General features: G+C 45.2%; 1 protein-coding gene across 7 annotated transcripts in view; it reads left to right on the top strand.

Moving 5' to 3' along the window:
- Positions 1-12,591: 12,591 nt before the first annotated feature.
- The window catches only part of RFX2 (regulatory factor X2), a 93,578-nt gene continuing 84,287 nt past the window's right edge, over positions 12,592-21,882 (top strand). For 2 of the 7 annotated variants that reach the window (XM_033134988.1, XM_033134992.1), the window contains exon 1: positions 12,592-12,771. The gene's annotated coding sequence lies outside the window, so the exon portion shown is untranslated. Of the gene's footprint in view, positions 12,772-14,791; positions 14,866-17,331; positions 17,387-21,882 lie in introns of all 7 variants that reach the window. The other 5 variants (XM_033134989.1, XM_033134993.1, XM_033134990.1 and 2 more) reach the window with 5 other exon arrangements.

The following is a 21,882-nucleotide window of genomic DNA, read 5'->3' on the forward strand; positions in this document are numbered from 1 at the left end:
AAAAAAGTGAATATTCTGAAACAGCAGTGGTCTGGAAAAAAAAACACACACACAAGGTTGTCCACCAGAAAATGCAGAAGATTGCCAAACCCACATATTTAACTCCTTCCAGAAACCCGTTCTCATCGTTTATGATATTCCGTATTCTTTTTCCTATTTGCGATTTCCTCCAATTAATAATGATCAGGGCAGAATTCACATGGAGACGTCCCCAAAAATAACATGGATAACCAGTGTCCTTTATAAAGATGTGAGTAAGCTTCAAAGAGCCCCGCACCCCCATTAGACTGTTGTGTCAAAATGTTAGGCAGGTCCTTGTATAATTTTTTAAAAGTCACTCTTTTCTTGGACTCCTGAGTAGTCAGCTGTTCCCATTACAACTGGAGCTCTTGCAATTAAGAATCAAACATTCTTAGCTTCATTTTTTGTGAAGTGGGCTATAAAAATTCTTGACCGCTTTTGTCACTGAATTGTTTCTGTTCCTGTTTTTTTTTTTTAAAAAAAACCTCTTGCCTTCTCATTCCTCTCCGCTTTTATTTGTCTCCAATTCTCCCGTTTCTCTTTTTCCCCTTTCCTTTCCTTTTTCCTTTCATTCGCAGTCAACAGGGAGCACAGGCAGGGTCATTGTATTCCCCTGCTCCCTGGTTGCCTGGAAGTGGTTAATACAGTTGGCTGAAAACATGGGGTTTAGGGAAAAAATGTGTTTGACGTGTATTCAGTCTGCTCCTTCGGCGACTGTTCGAGGTCAGGACAGTTTGCTGTGGAAATGATTCTGTGTTGCGGAGAAATGTGGCTGCGGATGGTGACAAAGCCAGGCGAGACATAAAGAACTTGATGGCACACAGGTGCTTTCCGCACAAAATCCACTATTCAGAAGCCCCATCATTATGGAAATTGTCCTTTTATGCCACCCTAGAAAGGATCAGATGCTCATACTCAGGTCTGCGCCAAGTAAGTGGCTCTTAAAACCACCCACCAATGCATAAATGGCCTTTAAAGTCTTAGTAGCACTGGTTAATTAACAGTCATTAGTCGAATAAAAAAGAGTCAATTAGGAAGGAGCCCATCTGAGGGAGAAAAAAAAAGTTTTAACCTCTGAGGGCAAGTCCTCAAGGAGATTTGGAAAGGTCCCAGACGGATGCATTTTCCTACTGTTCTTGTACTCAGACTCATTTTTAGTGGCCCTGTGGTTTTACTGGCTAATTCTTTTCTCATAAACATGTGGTTTAAATTTTCTTGTTCGATTTTTATTTTATATTTTAGCAGAAGATATCTTTTCATTTTATCATGCCTTTGGGGCTTTTTGACACCCTCAAAATTGACTGAAAAAGTAAGGTTTGCGCTTGGCAAATACACTCAAAGGCATACAGACGGCCTCAACCGTGTGAAAGGGTCTACAATGAAAAGCCCAGTCCCCCTCCTACTGTTAGGTATATTCCTGGTTTATATTTGTTATTTTTCCAGGAGTAGCCTCTGCATGTTCAAGAATGCTGCAAAAGAGCAGGGAGGAGATGGAGTACTGGGTAGAGGTCAAGCATAGGGGTGTCAGAGCCAGACTGCCTGGCTTCCAATCCCAGCTCTGCAATCTGTGAGCTTGGGCAAGTGATGGGACCCTTGTGTACCCCCAAAACGTCATCAGCCTCTAAGATGCCCCCCCACATAAGATGGTCCCCAAGGATGGTCCTTCAAACTTGCTGACCGGCTTCTAACAAATATGTCAGAATTGATGCGATGTCATCACTACTGAGATTAGGTTATAAAAAGATGGTGGCTTCTGTCTTCAGTGCATGGGGGGGGAGCCAGCTGCCAGGTCCCCGCTGCCATGTCGTAAGGATACTCAAGCAGCTTGTTGAAAAGCCCATGTGGTGAGAAATGAAAGTCTCCAGCCAGCGGGCAGTGAGGAACAGGTTTTCCAACAACCAGGTGAGTGAGCTTAGAAGTGAATTCTCCCTGCTGGGGAGTTGCTGTCTGGAGGATGTGAAGGTTAGGGTATTCAAGACGAGTAAGTTCTAGAGCTCTGCTGTGCAACATTGTGCTCCAGTTAACAACACTGCATTGTATACTTACAATTTTATTAAAAGGGTACATCTCATGTTAGATGTTCTTATCACAATTTAAAAAGGAGAAGAAGGGCTGGTCCGGTGGCTCAGGCGGTTGGAGCCCCGTGCTCCTAACTCCGAAGGCTGCCGGTTCGAGTCCCACATGGGCCAGTGGGCTCTCAACCACAAGGTTGCCAGTTCAATTCCTCGACTCCCACAAGGGATGGTGGGCTAAGCCCCCTGCAACTAACAACGGCAACTGAACCTGGAGCTGAGCTGCGCCCTCCACAACTAAGATTGAAAGGACAACAACTTGACTTGGAAAAAAAGTCCTGGAAGTACACACTGTTCCCCAATAAAGTCCTGTTCCCCTTCCCCAATAAAATCTTAAAAATAAATAAATAAATAAATAAATAAATAAATAAATAAAAAGGAGAAGAAAGAAAAGATTCATGAATCTTTCTCCAGTCAAACCTTCAGATGAAACTGCAGCCCCAGCTGACAACTTACCCACAACCTCGTGAGGGACCTTGAGCGAGAACCACCTAGCTAAGCTGCACCTGGATTCCTGACCTACAGAAACTGTCTGAGACAATGAATGCTTGTTGCTTAAGCTGCTAAATTTGGGGGCAATTTGTTATAGGGCAATAGATACCTAATATACCCAGGTCTGTCATATGTAAAATGGGACTAATAACACCAAGAATTAGTGTGAAGATGAAATGAAGTAAAATTGGCAAAATGATGGGAAAATTACCTGGTACATAGTAAGCACTCAATAAATGTTTACATATTTACTTTAAAAGGTAGTATATTTGTAAGCTCATCCACCATTGAAAAAAAGTCCTTCTGTAAAAATACAAATATTAATAGGAAAACACTGTAAACAGTGTTCTGCACTTACTTTTTTGTTGTTTAATACATAGATCATAGCCATTCTCCTACATCTGCCCACATATTCATCTCTTTTTCACTGCTGTATAATATTCCACTGTTTAGCTGAATGCCACTTTAAACAGTCTTTTATTGGTGGCAGTTTAGGATGTCTCCAAGTTTTTGTCATTCATTTTGTCTCAGTGTCCCATTTTAAATTGTGATATTTCTGGTCATGGAAGGTTTGAGGTGGAAGAGACCCATCTTTGGAACCATTTGGTGCTAAGGTTTCAAACTGCTTCTGGGAGGCCAAGTGCCCTGTGGTGCCCCCTGCCTTCGATCCACTCCTCTTCCTTTTCACCTGCCTGACCACAAACACAGGTCTCCAGACACCAAATCCAGTGTTCGCCCCACACCTCCCTAGCCTTCCATGGGAACGGAGCTGCAGCTTTATGATGGGGTGACCTGAGGCTGAGGAATTCATTCGTCTGAGTCCTAATAGTAAAATGCTTCTCCCCAGGTTAGGAGGGTTAGGAGATGTGATGAGGGGAAAATAGGGCATGTGGTTAAATGGGTTTGGGAAATGCTGAGTTGGACAGAATTAACCAGGTTCATTTACCAACAATAGTAACAATTTGGGGGCATTTGCAATATATCCCAGCTACATTACCGAGTTCATTCCAGTTAATCCTCATGACAACCCCACAAGGGAGTCTTCATAAGAGGAAACTATGGTTTACAGGGTTACCTGTACCTTTACAGGTGACTTCCCAAGAGCACGCAGCTAGCACAAAGCAGATCCAGACTTCAAATCGAGTCTGAACATTTTCCAAGGCTGTGACCACAGCTGACTGATTGCAGGACTTTTCAGGACCTTTAAGAAGCTGTTGGGCACTCATTATTGATCACAGAGACCTTTCTTCATAGAGCATCTAGCTATAGTCAGTCAGACTGTCGGGCAGCAAAGTGTAGCAGGGACTCAGTGTCTGCCTGTCCATGACCAAACCTACAAATTGCAGCAGCTGGAGTTTGCCCTGGGCTGAGGTTGTCCCAGGAACATGGAACTTTCAGGTTTCTTAACAAACATTTCTAAAAATTATTATTCAGGTACAATTCATGTAACATGAACTTCATCATATTAAAGAGTACAATTCAATGGTTTTAGTATATTTAAAGTGTGTGCAAGCATCCCCACTATTCAATTCCAGAACATTTTCAATAGCCCAAAAGGAAACCCTGTACCCCAGTAATCGTTAAGCACTCCCCAGCCCCTAGCAACCACAACCCCACTTCCTGTCTGTGGACGGGCCTGTTCTGGATATTTGACATACAAGGAATCACACACTGTGTGGCCTTGTGTGTCTGCCTTCTCTCACCGAGCGCTGTGTGTTCAAGGTCCGTCCACGTTGTAGCGAATGTCAGCGCTTCCTTTTTATGGCTGAGTAATATACCAGTGTGTAAATGGACCGCATTTTATTTATCCATTCATCCTTTGACGGACATTTGAATCATTTCCACTTTGGGGCTGTTATGAATAATGCTGCTGTGAACATTCATGGACAAGTTTTGTGTGGACAATTACTTTAGTTACATACCTGGCAGAACTGCTGGGTCATACAGTAAGTAACTCTATGTAACTTTTTGAGGAGCTGGGACTTTCAGTTTTCAAAGTTGGAAAGTCCCAGGGAAACTGGGGCGAGTTGGCCACACCCTACAAGTGATTCCTCCCAATGTCATTTGCCCTCGAGCTTTAGATAAGAGGGCAAAGCAAGTGTACCCCCTTTCCTCCACCACTCTCCAACTTTTCTGCTTCTGTGGCTTCCTCTGCTGCAGACTTCAGACTTTGGCTCTGCCATTTTTCCTCTAAACTGTGCCCTCCAAAAACTGCTTCTTTAGGCAGGCAAAAGGTTGGCTTCTTTAGTCAGGCAAAGCTTTCTCTCTGGAATGGACTGGAAGCAGAGTCCACTAGGGGGAAATGTCAGCCTTTCCTCCGTCCAGCCCTGTCTGCCCTGGGTGTCCTATGTCAGCAGGGATCAGGCACTTCTTTGATTTCTTGGGCCAGAATAGAGATACTGGGGTGCTAAGAGTGACAAAACAGAACATAAGTCCCGAGCTGCAATTTCCTGTGGGAAATTCACATCTGTTTCCTCCTAATATAAAATATAACCACCGTTTGAGTGGGAAACCATGGAACTGTAATGAAACGCCAAGGATGAATCTCAGAGCAATGCTTTCATACCTTTCCTGGGTTATAATCAGAGGCTTAAAACCTTTCATATACATACAGAATTGCATTCTTTCATCTACATTTCCCTAATGGAAGTGTTTCTTCGATGTTTCTGCCCATCTAGCCGTAAGAGATTTGGGCAACAAAAGAATTGAGAGCACAGTCTTGAAGAGATATTTCCACACCCCAGTTCACAGCAGCGTTCTTCACAATAGCTACGAGGTGGAAGCAGCCCAAGTGTCCACTGATAGTTGAATGGATAAACACAGTGTGGTCCATCCAGACACTGGAATATTACTCAGTTTTGTTTTTGTTTTTGTTTTTTATTAAGAGGAAAGACATTCCGACACCTGCTACAACGTGGATGACCCCGGAGGACACGATGAGGCTCAGTGAGATAAGCCAGTCACAGGAGGACACACACTGTGTGATCCCACTCACAGGAGGTCCCCAGAGGAGTCAGAGTCATAGAGACAGGAAGTAGGTGGTGGGGCCAGGGGCTGGGGGAGGGGAGGGGAGTGTGTGTTTAATGAAAACAGAGTGTCAGTTTGGGAAGATGAGGAAGTTCTGGAGATGATGGTGGGGACGGTTGCACAACAGTGTGAATGTATTTAATGCCACTGAGCTGGACAGTTACAAATGGTTCAAATGGGAAATTTTATGTATACATTATCTCAAATTAAAAAAAAAACATTCAAGATAGATTTGGGCGAGAAGTTTGTGCTTGTAGGCATGGATTCCACTTTGGGGGTGGCTCACTCTCCGTGGTGGGTGGCATCCTATCCATTGTAGGGTGCTGCGCACCATCCCCAGCTTCTACCCACTAGATGCCAGGAGCACCCCTCCCCCCAGTTATGACAACAGAAATGTCCCCAGACATTGCCAGTGTCTCCTGGAGGATAGACTCACCCCAGGTGAGACCCCCTGGGTTAGGGGAGTCCATCGACCCCCCCCCACTAGGAGACACTGCATTCTATAATCATTTGACCCACTGAGGTCCTAGGATGCTGCACACATTGAAATATATAACCTGAGTGAGACAGAGAGAGGAGGTAATTCACAAATGCTGGGGGTCACCCTGGTTTATACAGTTTAACCCACTCAATGGGGCCACCAAGACATAAAGATCATGGAATTCCCCAGTGACGCAGGTTTTCAGAGGAAATAGCTGAGAAAGAGGCTCCCAACTGGAAAGCCTGCTCACCGAGCAGGATCAGTCAGAAGTGTGAGAGGGGCACTGAAAGGGAACCTATTGAAAGGATGGGTTAGTGGAGGCTTCTGGGTGCTGTGAGGAGGGTCTGAGTGCCCTTTGCCCTCATCCCGGGGAGGGTGACTTGAAGGGTGCACTTTGACTCAAAGGAGAGCCCCAAGGAGCAGGGAGTGTGGGATGCCCGGTCACAGGGAGGGAGGCTGGACTGCTGACTGCTTCCTGCCAGAAACTGGAGGATGAGGGATGGGCTACTTGTCTGTTTTGGCAGCTGAGCAAAGGCAGCTTGCTGCTAAATCGGGACGGGCTTGCAAATGCAGGGTTTGTTTGGGAAGAGGTGTGTGTTTCTGAGGAACTAGATGCGCTCGTGAACAAGGGAGCACTGACGCGGGGGCATCTTAGATCTATCCTTAAGCCTGTCCTGGCTTCCCCACAAAGAACAGAAGCAAGAGGTGGTTCCTGAGTCCCCAGGAACTGGGGAGAGATGAAGTGGTGGTCAGTATAGAATTTGGCCGGGTAAAAGGAATCACGGGTGACAACCCACCCAAGTGGAGGTGGTGGTGGCGTGTATCCAGGGCCAACTTTACAAGGTCCCCTGTGCTTGGTTTAATGTTCTGCTGCCTTGAAATTCTTAATGATTCTACACAAGGAGCCTTCTCCACCACCCAAGAACTTTCATCTTCTCCTTCTTCCAGGGGCTGAGCAGGAAGGGAGTGGTGCAGTAGTGTTAGACCTCAGTGAAAAGCTGGTCAGGGAGGCAAGAGCCTTGATGTTACTAGATGAGTTGTTGCTAAACTTCTGAGAGGTTCCCCTTTAACTAATGGCTAAGAGTAATCGGGTTTTCTTGAGAACTGATTGGGCGGGGGACAACTGTCACTTGACTAGCCTAAGCCCGCCACTTACTAACGTGGAACTGAAATAATTTACTACACAGTCAGTTCTGCTATAACGTGATATATGTGTTCCTAAAAAAAATCACTACCCTGGGAAAAATTACACAACAAAAACCACCGGGCTTGTGGTAAAATTGGATTAGAGTAACAATACCCAAAAACTTCGTCAGTGAATTGCACAATTAAAAAAAAACCCAAAAACTAATATGGTGGCAGAGCCACTTAATGTTTTGTTTTGTTTTTAATTTTATTGGGGAATAGTGGGGAACAGTGTGTTTCTCCAGGGCCCATCAGCTCCAAGTCATTGTCCTTCAGTCTAGTTGTGGAGGGCGCAGCTCAGCTCCAAGTCCAGTCGCCATTTTCAATCTTTAGTTGCAGGGGGCGCAGCCCACCATCCCATGCGGGAGTTGAACCGGCAACCTTGTTGTTGAAAGCTCGTGCTATAACCAGCTGAGCCATCCAGCCACCCCTCTGGAAGCTCAGTGGCAGCTCATTGTCTTCAATCTAGTTGTGGAGGATGCAGCCCACTGGCCCACGTGGGAATTGCGTCGGCAACCCTGTTGCTCATAGCTCGCGCTCTAACCCACTGAGCCATCCGGCCACCCGGGTAGCAGAGCTATTTAATAACAACTGTATTGAGATATAATTCATATGCGATGAAATTCATCCTTTTTAAAGCATGTAATTTGGTGGTTTTTAGAATATGCACGGAGTTGTGCAACTTTCACCACAATTTCATGGCACTTTCATCGCCCCAGAAAGAAACCTCATGCCCTATAGCAGTCACTCACCCTCCCCCAACCCCTGATACCCACTTATATACTTTCTGTCTCTATGGATTTGCTTATTCTGGACATTTCATATAAATGGAATCGTACAATATGTGACCTTTTATGACTGACATCTTTCACTTAGCATAATGTTCTGAAGGTTTATCCATGTTGTAGCAAGTGTCTAGTGCTTCATTCCTTTTTATTGCCCAGTAATATTCCATTATCTGTATTTACCATGTGTTGTTTATCCATCCATCCTTTGATGGAGATTTGGATTGTTTCTTCTTTTGGCTACTATGGATAGTACCACTATGAAATTTGTGTACGAGCTTTTGTGTGGACATATGTTTTCATTTCTGTTGGATGTATGTACTTAGGAGTGAAATTGCTGGGTCACATAGCAATTCTATGTTTAACTTTTTGAGAAATTGCCAGACTGTTTTCCACAGTGGCTGCATCATTTTGCAATCCCACCAGCAGTGTATGAGGGTTCTGATTTCTCCATCCCCTCGTCAACTCTTGTTATTATCTGTCTTTTTTATTCTAGCCATCCTAGTGGGTGTGAAGCAGTATCTCATTGTGGTTTTGATTTGTATTTCTCTGATGAGCAGTTATTTTTTAGTATCTTTTCATGTGTTTATTTCCCATTTGCATATCTTCTTTGGAGAAATATTTGCCCATTTTTAAATTGGGTTATTTGTCTTTTTGTTGTTGAGCTGTAAGAGTTCTTTATGTATTCTAGATACAAGTCCCTTATTGAATATATATGATTTGCACATATTTTCTCCCGTTTTGTGGGCTTTACTTTCTTGATGGAGCACAAAAGCTTTCATTTTGATGAAGTCCAATTTATCTATTTTTTTCCTTTTTTCACTTGTGCCTTTGGTATCATATTTAAGAAATCATTGCCAAACCAAGGCCATGAAGATTTTCTCCTATATTTTCTTCCAAGAGTTTTATAGTTTTATTTCTTACATTTAGGTCTCTGATCTAATTTAAGTTAAAGTTACATATGGTGTGAGATAGGGGTCCAATTCCATCCTTTTGGATGTGGGTATCCAGTTTTCCCAGCACCATTTGTTGAAGATACTATTCTTTCCCCATTAAATGGTCTTGACACCAACACCCTTGTCAAAAATCAATTGATTATAAATGTGCAGGTTTATTTCTGAACTCTCAGTGCTGTTCCATTTATCTATATGTCTAGCTTTATCCCAATACCACACTATAGCTTTGTAGTAAGATTTTAAATCTAGAAGTGTGAATCTTCCAATTTTGTTCTTCTTTTTCAAGACTGATTGGGCTATGCTGGGTTCCTTGCACTTCTATATGAATTTAGGATCAGTTTGTCAATTTCTACAAAAAAAATCTGGATTTTGAGAGAGTTTACATTGAGTCTATACCTCAGTTTGGGGCGTAGTACCGTTTTAATAATGTTAAGTCTTCTGATCCATTAACATGGGATGTCATGCCATTTATTTGGGTCTTTAATTCCTTTCAATGAATTTTTTTTTTTTTTTTTTTTTTTTTTTTTTTTTTTTTTTTTTTTTTAGTTTTCCTTGTACAGTCTTGGCTTCTTTTATTAAACTCATTTCTAAGTCTTTTATTATTTGTGGTGTTATTGTTTGGAATTCTTTTCCTAATTTCATTTTCAGATTGTTCATTGCTCATGCATAGAAAAAGTTGAGTTTTGTATAGTATTTACTTGTACTCTGCAACCTTGCTGAATTACTTTATTAATTCTAATAGCTTTTAAATGGGTTCCTTAGGATTTTCCACATACAAGGTCCTGTCATCTGCAAATAAAGGCAGTTTTCCTGCTTCCTTTCCAATATGGGTGCCTTTTATTTTTCTTGCCTACTTAGCCTGGCTAGTACCTCCAGTCCAATGTTGAATAGAAATGGTGACAGCAGACATCTTTGTCTTATGCCTGATCTTAGGGGGACAACATCCAGTCTTTCACCATTAAGTATCATTGTCTGTGGCATTTTTGTAGATGCCCTTTATCAGGTTGAGGAAGTTCTCCTCTATTCCTAGCTTGTTGAGTGTTTTTATCATGAAAGAGTGTTGAATTTGGTCAAATTCTTTTTCTGCATCTGTTGAGATGATCGTGTGTTTTTTGTCCTTCATTCTGCTAAAATGAATTTTTTTTTTTATGTTGAATCAACCAACCTTGCATTCTTGGGATAAATTCCACTTTGTCCTGGTGTATAATCCTTTTTATATGTTGCTGGATTTGGTTTGCTAGTATTTTGTTGAAGATTTTTGCATCTATGTTTATCAGGGATATTGATTTATGGTTTTCTCTTCTTGTGATGTCTTTATCTGATTTTGGCATCAGGATAACACTGGCTTCATAGAATGTTAGAATAGCCACATAGAGTATCCCCTCCTCTTCTATTTCTAAGTAAAGTTTGTGAAAGATTAGGGTTAATTCTTCTTAAAATATTTGGTAGAATTCACCAGTGAAGTCATATGGTCTTGGGCTTTTCTTTGTGGGAAGTATTGTTGCTGTTGTTGTTGATTTTACTTTTAACTAATGTAATTTCTTTATTTGTTACAGGTTCATTCAGATTTTCTGTTTATTCTTGATTCAGTTTCAGTAGTTTGTGTTTTTCTCGGAATTTGCCCATTTCATTTAGGATATCTAATTTGTTGGCATACAACTGTTCATCGTACTGTTTTATCATGTTTTCTATTTCTGTAAGGTTGGTTGTATGTCCCCTCTTTCATCCATGATTTTAGTAATTTGAATCTTCTCTCTTTTCATCATGGTCAGTCAGTCAAGTTAAAGGTTTGTCCACTTTATTGATATTTCAAACTAACTTGTGGTTTTGTTAATTCTCTCTGTTGATTTTCTATTCTGTTTCATTTATTCCTACCCTAATCTTTATTATTTCATTTCTTCTGCTAACTTCCAGTGTAATTTGCTCTTCTTTTCCAGTTTCTTAAGTGGACAGTGAGATTATTCATTTGAGATCTTTCTCTCCTTTTAAAACATAGGTAATTACAGCTATACATTTTCCTAAGCTGCATCCTATAAATTTTGGAATGTTGTGTTTCATTTTCATTCATCTCAAAGTATTTTCTAGTCTCCCTCATGATACCTTCTTTGATAGCAGTTTTACACATGTTAAATGGTTAAGAAACACTTCAATACTACTGTAAAATGACACCATATTGGGACAAGTTCACATTTTCAGAACAAAAATTATAGCAGAGTGGAGTGTACAAGGTGGCTACAAGGCAACTCCCGTCACACCCTAAAACTTTAGTTCTCACCTGCTCGCATCCAGTCCATTAGCATGTTCTCCATAATGTACCTCCGATTCACCAACTCACCTCCACCTCCACTATCAGGTCCTTTATCTAAGCCACCATACTTTTTACTCCAGGAGAACTGTAACAGACTCGCAGTGCTTTCTCTTTCTTGTCTCCTACAATCTGTTCTCCACCCAGTACGCTTTCGAAATCACAAATTGGATTACATCTCCCCCATGCTTAAAACCCTCCAATGGCTTCCCAATTAGAAGAGGACCCTTCTCCATAGCTTATGAGACCGCAAATGGAATGACCCCCTCCAACCTCTGACTCACCACCCTACACCCACACCTACCCTCCCCTTTTCCTCTACTCCAGCCACGCCCAAGGACCTGCTTTCTGTTTCTTCAACAGGAGTTTCCACCCCAGGGATTTTGAATTCCTGAAATTTTCTTCCCTTCTTCCTCATTATTCCGACCTTGGTGCAAATGTCCTACTCATAGTTGAACCTACCATCAGGAAGTGAAGGGAGGGAAGAGGGTTGGCAAACATTTTCTGTGGCAGGCCAGATAGTAAGCATTTTTGCCTCTGCTTATGCCATTCAGTCTTAGTGCAGTTACTAAACTCTCCACTACTCAACTCTGTCCCTGTAGTGTGAAAGCAGACTTCCACTGCCCTTTAAGGAATGGGACGGGCTGCGTTCCAATAAAACTTTATTTACAAACACAGGAAGGCAGAAGTTGGCCATAGTTTACCAATCCCTAAAGGAGCTGAAAATACTGGATTCAAGCAAATAAAATAAAGTTTCATGTGTTTTTACACATGCCACAAAAAGTGCTTTTGATTTTTTTTTTTTAAACCATTTAGTAAAATATATTTTTAAATTCTCAGCTTGTGGGCCTTGAAAAACAGGCTGCAGGCAGGTCAGAGTTTGCTGACGCGGTACCCACACTGTGCCTGGACGTCCCTCAGTCGTCTATGGAATAAACGAAGACCCGTAGGTTTCTGAAACTCGGCCTTCCGGGAGCCACACCAGCAGCCCCAGGCTTCCGCGCGCCTCCCGCTCGCCAACCCTCCAAGCCGCGCGCGCCTCCCACCAAGCCCGGCCCTCCTTCGCTGCGATTGGTCGGGCCTCGCCCTCTTCCTCGCCGGGGAACGCCCGCTCTGACAGGCACCACGTTTAACCAATGGGACGCCGCACGGCCTTGTACTCTGCCCTCAATGTGCCCGTTGGAGGCGGGCATGGGCGGGCCGTTAAAGGGGTGGGGCGTGGAGCCTGGTAACCGTTGCCGGTAACAACGCCCCGCCCCGTCGCTGCGGGCGGGAGGGCGGTGCGAGGCGGGCAGCGGGAGCGCGAGGAGGAGCGGCTGCCGCCGCCACCGCCGCCGCCATAGAGACTGTAGCCGTGGAGACTGTTACTTACCAACGGGGACCAACACGCAGCAGCCGCCGCCGCCGCCGCGGGAGCCGCTGCCCGAACTCCCGGCCCGAACTCCAGGTGACCGATGCGACCGCCCGGGGCCCGGCCCGGCCGGGAAGTGCGGGGGGCGGCGGGGACCCCAGACGGGAGGTCCGGGGGTGAGCAGCACAGCCCCCGCCGTTCATCCTGAATGTCCCGGACGGCGCGCCCGCGGGACCCGCCTTCGCACCCCCAACCCCGCTGGCACGGTTGAGTTTAGGGGCTTCCTGAGACCCCTCCCTCCTTTTAACCAAACTCGAGTAGAGGTAGGGACCCGTCGTCTCACTTTTTATAAAACTTCCTGGTTAGGAACGCCCGGGGACCCCCTCTCACTCTTACCCTGAAAATCCCGGAATTAGGGGAGCCCCGGTAATCCCTCTCAAACTTACCTTTTAACTCCCTGAATTGGGGACCTCTGTGGACCCCTCTTCTCCCTTTTACTCCCCAAATCTCTGATTGGGGCTCCCTCTGGGACCCTTCTCTCACTCTTAACCTTAAACTTCTAATTGAGAGGGCCTCGAAGACTCTTCTCACCTTTACCCCAAATTCCCGGATTTGGGGTGTCCTGGGTACCCTCTTTTCGTTTTGACCCCCAAACGTACTGAATTTGAGGGCACCACTGGGAACCCTTTTCTTACTCATTAACTAAAAGTCGGTGCGGTTGTCTTGGGGAGAACCCCTCCCCCTTCTCACTTTTCACCACAAACTCCCCGAGAATCCGGCTTCCTGGGGACCCGTTTCTCACCCTTTCCCCTGAAATCCTTGCATTTATAGCTTCTCCGACACTCTGCCCCACCTACCTCACTCTTAACCCCATATTCCTGAGTTTGGGCGACCCTGGGTCTGCCAATTCTTACACGTCCCCCAGGAAGCTCCTTCGCACCCCGCAGCTCCGGTATTTGGACTGATCGCTAAGCGAGAAAAGTTTCACCAAAGGGCTTTTTTTTTTTTTTAACTTCTTATTTTGTTAGAGAGCCGAACTTGTGGCCCAGACTCCTCGGTGGTATTTTCTCCTGCGGTTATGCGAGTGCGTGTGTGTGTTTCTAAATCCAAACCCCTTAAATACTCCACCAACACCTCCCCCCGCCCCAAAAGCTCTTTATTCTTTTCCTTTTCGCACTGGGAGAAGCCGCGGCGCTTCCTCCCGGCTGCGTCCCTATGGGTTTTTCTTGCTGCTGCGCTAGGAAAGTTGGGTTTCCAGATCCTAGTGGCTATTTCAAGGGCCTCCGGGGTGAGCTGCCCCTGCCATTCGGGCGGTGGCGGCGGGGGTGGTTCATCGTCCTAATTTTAACCTCCTGGTTGCCCCGCAGGAATGAGAGACAGGGCAGGATGCAGCGCAGGAGTCCAGGACTGCGCTCCCCTATAGACCTCATTCCTGCTTCTGCGTGTTTTTATTACGGCCCCCTCCAATTATTTTCTGCTTTGTGCAATAAACTGTCAGTGCTGACTTTCGTGAGTTTTTTTCCCTCCAGATCAGATTTAGCTCTGTGAATCCAAAATATCAAACCTATACAAGACTCAGTTTCAACTGATTCCTCCAACAAAATAATACTAATGATAATAATAACACAAAACATTAACAACGAAACAGTTTTTTTATGACCACATATTGTCAAGGTGTTTTTATCTTTTTGCTTAATGCTCTGAACTATGTTTGCTTATATAAAGACCTTTATCCTCTGCTCTGGGGCGTAGGGGGGTTGGTTACGCATTCAAATTTAAAGACTTGAATTGACTCTAAATTACAGTTAGAAATGGCTACTCACCTGCTCTGACCAGAGAAATGAATCTAGGTAAGCCCTCCCCAGAAAAGGAATTTAATTTTCTTAATGACCAGCAGCAGGCCTTCTCTCATAGGCTTGATAAAATATGGGAGGGGACTTGGTAGTTTTTATTAAAAAGTCTTCCCATAATAAAGGATGGAAATTGTTAACTGGTTCTGTGATCCTGCGATATTCCAGCTGATTTGGGTTGGAAGTGAGTTCAGAAATGGTTTGCCCCGGCGGGAACAGCAGTACTGAATTATTTAGCCCTTCGGTGCATTCCTCTCTTGTTCCAGATAAACTGATGAGTCGCTTAGACGGGGAATCAGGAGGACAGGGACAGAGTTATTAATTATCCTCAAGTAACAGAGTAAGTCCTTTGAAATTCAATTGATATTTGCTTTCTGGGTGAAGAGCATATATTACCTTAACATTTATCTTTCAACCACAGAAAAGCTGCTGGCGTGGAGCCATTTACCAGAAATGGAGATGATGGGAAATTATCTGGCTCTTATTCCTTAGATATAATTTGTAGTTTCAGATTCGAGCTATAATTAATGTTAATCAATATTTAATTAATTTAACTTTAATATTATAATTGAGTCAAAGTTTTGGATGTTCTTATGGGATTTTTATAGTCACATGTGGTTGTTTTGCTCATAAAATTCCAGGGCCTGAAGGAGCCGTATCTTGTAATATATTTGGCTGGTAATATATTTAATTAAATATATTTTTAATTAACTCCAGGTTGATCACTTATTTAAAAAATGATCCCCCTGTACACACCTACTTATTTGTAAAATGTGAAACTATTTAAAAAGCAAGGGAAGTTCTCAGAGAAACTGTCTCGCTGTGGGGACTCTCATGAACCCAGGGAGAGGGACATACCAGTTCTTATCCTGTGTCTGAAAGGCCCCGGGCACGCCCAGCACACACATCTGTGTCTCTGCGCTGAACTGTGTGCGTATTCCCACTAAACGGGGTAGATAAGGACATCGCCGACCTCATGCCAGTGCAGGTCAGCTTTTGTCACCAAGTGAATCCATGCCAAATTTATCAAAACTTCCAGTTTTCAGAGCCTTTTAGATTTTGGCATTATTATAAGGAATTGTGGACTTAAGTTATAAAAAGGGGCATTTTGACCTTTTTGGAATGTAAATGGCAATTAGCTCCCCCACAGGCCATGTTCTCTTAGACATGTGCCTGGCACAGAGTGCGCTTAAGTTGTCCAATGAATGAATGAATGGATGGATAAATGAATGAATGAATGAATGAATGAATGAATGAAAGAAAGAAAGAAATATGCATTGGGAATTAGCGCAAAAACGGAAAACTACCTACACGCTACTTGTATACCCCAAGATCAGCAAAGTAATTCTTAAAGGAAAACACAAGAGGGAGAACTTTAGGAGAGGAAGTCACAGAATCAAGGGCTGGGGTATGGGGTAAGGAGTGGGTACAGTCTGGAGTGAAGTCGTGCCCGGGCAGCTTGGACTGGCTAAGATGATGTGTGAGGAGACAGGATTCTAAGAGCTTCCTAGCAGAAAAGTCTGGCCAGCTGTCGCTAGACACATCCAGGTGGATTCTGACAGGCCATTTAAACGCGAGGTGGCCAAGCTGAGCTCAAGATAGTCCCCCCAAATCTGTTGTTCCCATCCTCCCTTAGTATATACAATCAGTACCAGCTGCGTTCTGCCCACTGCTCAGGCCAACACTTGGGCATTGTCCCCCACTCCTCTCTTGCTCTCAAGTCACCAGCAAATCCTGCCCACTCACCTTTGGCGGGGACCTAGACTCTGAGCACGCCTGGCCACCTCCACTGTCAGCCCCCTGCTCCAAGCCACCATCACCCGTGGCCCAGGTGAGGCCAGCCTGTTAACCTGGGGGTCATACTGTGGTCTATTCCTCAGCTCAGAACCCTCCAATGACTCCCATCTCGCTTGGAGCAGAAGCCAAAGCCTCCTCCCACCCACCCCTGGTCCCCATCCCAATATTTCTCTGGCCTCATCTCCAGCCACTTGTCCAGATCCCTTGTGCTCACTCCACTGCATCCCCTCCAGCCACTCGGAAGTTCCCCCAAACCCTCTGCCCTGAAAGCGCTTGGCCCAGGCATTTGAGGGGCTGCTCCCTCGCAGCCTTCAGGCCTTTTCTCAGATGTCACCTTCCCAGACCACCACTCGAAAGTGATGCACTCTTAGCCTTCTTCCCTGCTTTTAGCATTTATCACTATCTAAAGGGCCGTATATTATGTGTATATTTTTATTATCGCTGTCCCCTCTTCGAATGTCAGTGCGGTGAGGGGAAGAAGCTCTTTGTATTTTGTTAAATTCTATATCCCCTGGACTGAGAATAATTCTGGCACTGAGTAGGCCCTCGATAAATATTTGTTAAGTGAATAAATAAATGGTTTCCTGCACAGCTGCGGGAAAGCATATGTAGAAACTAAGAGTTGCTCCTGTGTGGCACATGCCATCATCTGTGTGACTCGGTACAGCTCAGATTGGATGAACAGGGCAGAGGGAAGAGGAAAGGAAAACTTGCACATCGTAATACTGGGTGCTACAGATTGGGGCTTTGGGGCCTGGCAGAGGAAGTTAAAGTGTGGCGTCTCTGTTTCCATTCATCAGCTCAGTGACTCCAGGTAAGGTTTGGCATCTGTGAAATAGATAATTGTGTTTGTACGGTTGCAGTATTAGAAATAATACCTATAAACTGGTTTGCGCAGGGCCTACCACATAATAGGTGCTCAGCAAAGAGTAATTATTATTATTACTAGTAAGTAAATAAGCAGAAGTGGCCTGGGATTATTTATTTTTTATTTTGGTTTCCTGCCCAGTACCAGAAGCTGAGGAGACGTTGCGTGAACATGTCATGCATTCTTGATTGAGCAGGTGAGCCTTACGTTGTCTGTTTTAGGTGCGAAATGCCCTTCAGTTAGCGTAGAAATTTACTGGTACAAATATGTCACCCTGCAAGTGTAAGTGCTTGGCAAAAAAAAAAAAACAAACTCACTCGCAGTCCCACATCTTGATTGTGCTATAGATGCTTCTGAAATTACTCCCCAAGCATGACACTTTTGGGTGGGTTTTGCCCAGGGGCCAGCCCAGCAGGCAGAGCTTCCAGGTGAGAACATTTAAAAACTGATTTCCCTTCTCTGTTATCGTGCCAACTGGTTGAAGTCTGGAAATCAGCCACTTGGAGGTGAGACCTGGCCTGGTCCTCGTGCCAGGACTTGAGTTAGGCCCTCAGGGGCAGGCAGCTTGGCCTGGCTCCTTGCTGCACCTCACTTCTTTTTTCCTGAAGTGCATTCCTGTTTGATGATACATAGGTTTTGGTATGTTTCAAAACCTTGTTTTATGCCCTGGTAACTCCTTATTCTTATTTTTAACTTTTGAGACTGCTATGACTTTCTGAAAAATATAGTTGACTTCCCAAACCTATAAATGATACATACAGCAAGTGGATTTCGGATGATCCAAACAGATTAGACCTGCCATAGTCCATGTTTTAAAAAATGAAAAAAAAAATTATAAAGCCATTAAAAATATGTAGAACATGTAATGGCCCAATGTGGTGACTATTTGTCATTTACTATGCAATGAAGCCCAGATGTGCCATATGCAGTAAGCCTATTTCTACTAAGATCTTTGCAGTTATTTTGAGCTTGTGAGTGTGTGAAAGAGAATTTCAGAACTGGGTGACTGGTGTCCAGAGGAGGTGACAGCTGAGCTGTGACTGAAATGATGAGAGGGAACAGCCCTGTGGAGTTCAGAGGGAAGAGCCTTCCAGGCAGGGGGCAGCAGGTGCAAAGGTCCTGGGGCAAGAGGAATCAGCCAGGCCTGGTCAAGGCAGAGAAAGCCTGTCGTGTGTCTAATGCTTGGTGAGCAAAAGGAGAGGCAGAGGGCCTCGGAGGCCATGGAGAAGAGTCTGGATGCTGTTCTAAGTATAAATTAGATTGTTGGTAGACTTCTCCTTTACCCACAGTTGTCAGAGCCATGGTATCTAGTTGTTTGCTGGAAGACCTGCTTTCTGGGCCTCTGACATTTGTCATTCATTCATTCATTCATTCCTCCCTGAGTCAAGCCCTATCTTATGAGGTTACCAACACCAAAATCGACTAGGAGAAGGAGGCAGCTTCAGAAAAGGGCTGTGCTGGATGTCAGTGGATGGCCAGTGAGTGAGAGCACAGACGATGTGGCAGAAGGCTTGGTGTCTGGAGGTTGGCAGTGGAGTATTCCTGTTGCCATAGTCCAGGCAAAAGGTGACAAGGGCCTGCCCCACAGCCCCAGCTGGGGGGTGCTGGGGAAAACAGCCATGGGGTTCTCAGGGGCTTCAGGGACCTGGTGACTTGCTGTGGGACAACGGGCAGGAGGAGCCCAGAGCAATTCCCAGGTGTCCGAGAATCAGGTGGCATGTCACTTCAGTGAGTCAGGGACTGGGGGAGAAGCTGCTTTTGGGCGGGGAAGTCATGAGTTCATTTGTGGGCTTGGCCAGCTTGAGACATCTTGGGACATCTGGATGGGGGCATTTCCCAGTCGGTAGCTGGATTTCGGGGTCTGGAGCTGAGGGGGCAGGTTGGAGGTCCGAGTCTAGGAGCTGTCAGTACAGTTGGTCATTTTAGTCATGAAAATAGATGAGATCACCCAAGGAGAGGGTGGGGAGTGAGCAGAGAAGGCCAAGGGCAGGGCTGTCAACATTTAAGGAGCTGGAAACCAATGAAAAATCACAGGAAAGTGGGTTGTTTAAAACTATGGTAAAATATAAAATTTTGAAACATAAAATTTACTATTTTAGCCATTTAAAGCACACAATTTAGTGGCATTAAGTACATTCGCACTGTCATGCAGCCGTCCCCACCATCATCTCCAGAACTTTCTCATCTTCCCAAACTGACACTCTGTCCCCATTAAATAGTAACCCCTTACCCTCCTGCCCTAGCCCCTGGCACCACCATCTACTCTCTGTCTCTATGAATCTGACTCCTCTAGGGACCTCGTACAAGGGGAATCACACAGTGTTTGTCCTTCTGTGACTGGCTTATGTCACTGAGCATCATGCCCTCAGGGGTCATCCAGGTTGTAGCAAGTGTCGTAATGTCCTTCCTTTTTAAGGCTGAATAATCTTTCATTGTCTGGATGAACCAGTGTGTTTATCCATTCATCCATCGATGGGCCACCTTTTGGCCATGCTGGACAGAGGAGGTCTTGAAGGCCTTCTTAGGTGGAAGGAGAAAGTGGAAATGGGCTCTGTAGGCAAAGGGGAGGTAACTCAAGCACTACAGGAAGGGTGAGGCCTGATGGACCAGAACGATTAGATGGGGAGCAGTCCCATGGGAAGGAGGGAAAAGGATGAGTCCCCACAGAAAGGCAGAAGGCTTGGCTCACAAGCGCCTGTCCCCCCAGAAATGTGTTGAAATCAACGATATCAAAGTCCATTCCTAAAGTCACAACAGCACTTCATTATGCTTACATTTAAAAAATGCAAACTTTATTTTTTAGAAGTGGCGCCGTGTTTCCAGGATACGTTTTTGTCCAAAAGGTGACCCGTGGGGTAAGGCCTTGGAAGCAGTGTCCAAAAAAATGAGAAGCCCACAAATATGTTCCGGCCCCACCCAGGCCAGGGAGAACCCAAAGAAAACAGGCAGCGCGTTCCCACCTCTGCTGTTCTTCTCAGCATATGTACAGGCACATGTAGCCCGCTTTGAGAAAAAATAGGATTGGCACTCCTGACGCACAAAAAACAGCTTAGAGGATGTGCTTTAGATTTTTCAAAGAATTCTTCATTTTCTAGAATTCACTTTATTAGGGACTTCTTTATGTGAGTTGCTCTCTGGGGCTTCCTTCCATTTAGCAAATATTTGTGGGCCCCAAATCTCAAACATATGAGGAGCTTATAATTAGTCGAATAATTAAGTGTAGTAATATATCACCATCTGGAAAGTTAAGAGGAGAGAAGATGCTAGAAAATTTTAAAATTGTTAACAGCAATTGGCCACTGACATTCAGATCTGATGTTAAAGTATAAACTGGGTGTATTATTTTAGGAGCTTGTCAATCGAGTAAATCATGGTATGGTTATACAACCAGGAGTAAGTAGAAATTATTTCTGGAAACCCCATGTGACTCGGTTCATTGCTGGCCTTAGGTCACAACTGGGCGTATTTATCCACTGGGCTGTGATCACTGGGGAGACCCCAGGGGCAACAGAAAAGAGTCACCAGCTAGCAGTTATTTAATTTAAGAAACTGCAGGATGGTGGAGTGACAAGTGGCCACAAGGTAACCAGGTGGTTCCCCCACACCCAAACTTTGGGTTGGAAGCTGCTCCCGCCTCCCTTTTGTGGGGTCTGCACAAGCCTAGCTTCTCTCTTTATTGTAGCCCCAGTGGCAGCCAGCGTCCTTTGTCCTCCCAGCAAGGGGCCCAGCCTTCCTTTCCTGTCCTAGGAGCAATATTTCCCCAGCCTCAGCTCGGCACTAAGCAGTGCTCCCCGTATCACCTCCATGTGCTGCATAGATGGGGGATGCTTCGCTTCATGATTCTTACTTGTCTCTTCATCTCCTCCCACCCACCTCACCTCACCTCTCCCGGAGGAGGAAGGGATGGACACCTTTACCTGCTTTGTTAGCCAAAGGGGTGGACCGGCCCCTCCCCTTTTTTGTAACCACATTGTGCTTAGCTCAGGTTCACGGCTTGTCTCCTTCCAGCCCCATCTCCCTTTCCGTTGCCTCGGCTTTCATTACTTTTCCGAATGGACTTGCCATCCCCTAAACAGGCCTTATGCTGTTGTCTCCCCTCTCTCTGGAATGTCGTTGCCACCGATGACAGTCCTACTCTTCTCTGAAAACCCTTCTCCGGTGCGCTCTGGCGGTGGAGCCTTGAGACTTGAGTTGGCGAGCTGAGTGGGCAAACGCAAGCCTGGGGCGGGGTTTCTCCTCAGCACTATTGACATTTGGGACCAGACCGGTCTTGGTGGGGGGAGGGGCGGGAGGCCGTCCTGGGCCCCGAGGGGTGTTGAGCGGCATCCCCCACCTTCACCTTCCGGTAGCCACCCCCCAAGTCGGGACAATAACTATGTCTCCAGACATGGCCAAATGCCCCCTGGGGTTCGAATCACCTCCTAGGTAGGGACCATGCGACTAATCAGCCAGAGGTGGCAGTGACTCCTGAGTTGGCACATCCTGAAGATGTAGCATCACAAGGCTCCGTGGACATACCCTAGTGATTTATGTCTCTTATTTCCTGTTCAGAATTGTAAGCCCCTGGAGGGCAGGGATACCACACTTCCCACAGGGCTAACTATGCAATACACGACTGAATAGGACGCGAACCAGAGTGCTCTTCAGAGGGCGCGCCTTCAGAGGGCGCGGCCCGCGGCCGGTCATGGCAGC

The sequence above is a fragment of the Rhinolophus ferrumequinum genome, chromosome 18, assembly GCF_004115265.2.
Source record: "Rhinolophus ferrumequinum isolate MPI-CBG mRhiFer1 chromosome 18, mRhiFer1_v1.p, whole genome shotgun sequence".
NCBI classification, from domain to species: Eukaryota; Metazoa; Chordata; class Mammalia; order Chiroptera; family Rhinolophidae; genus Rhinolophus; species Rhinolophus ferrumequinum.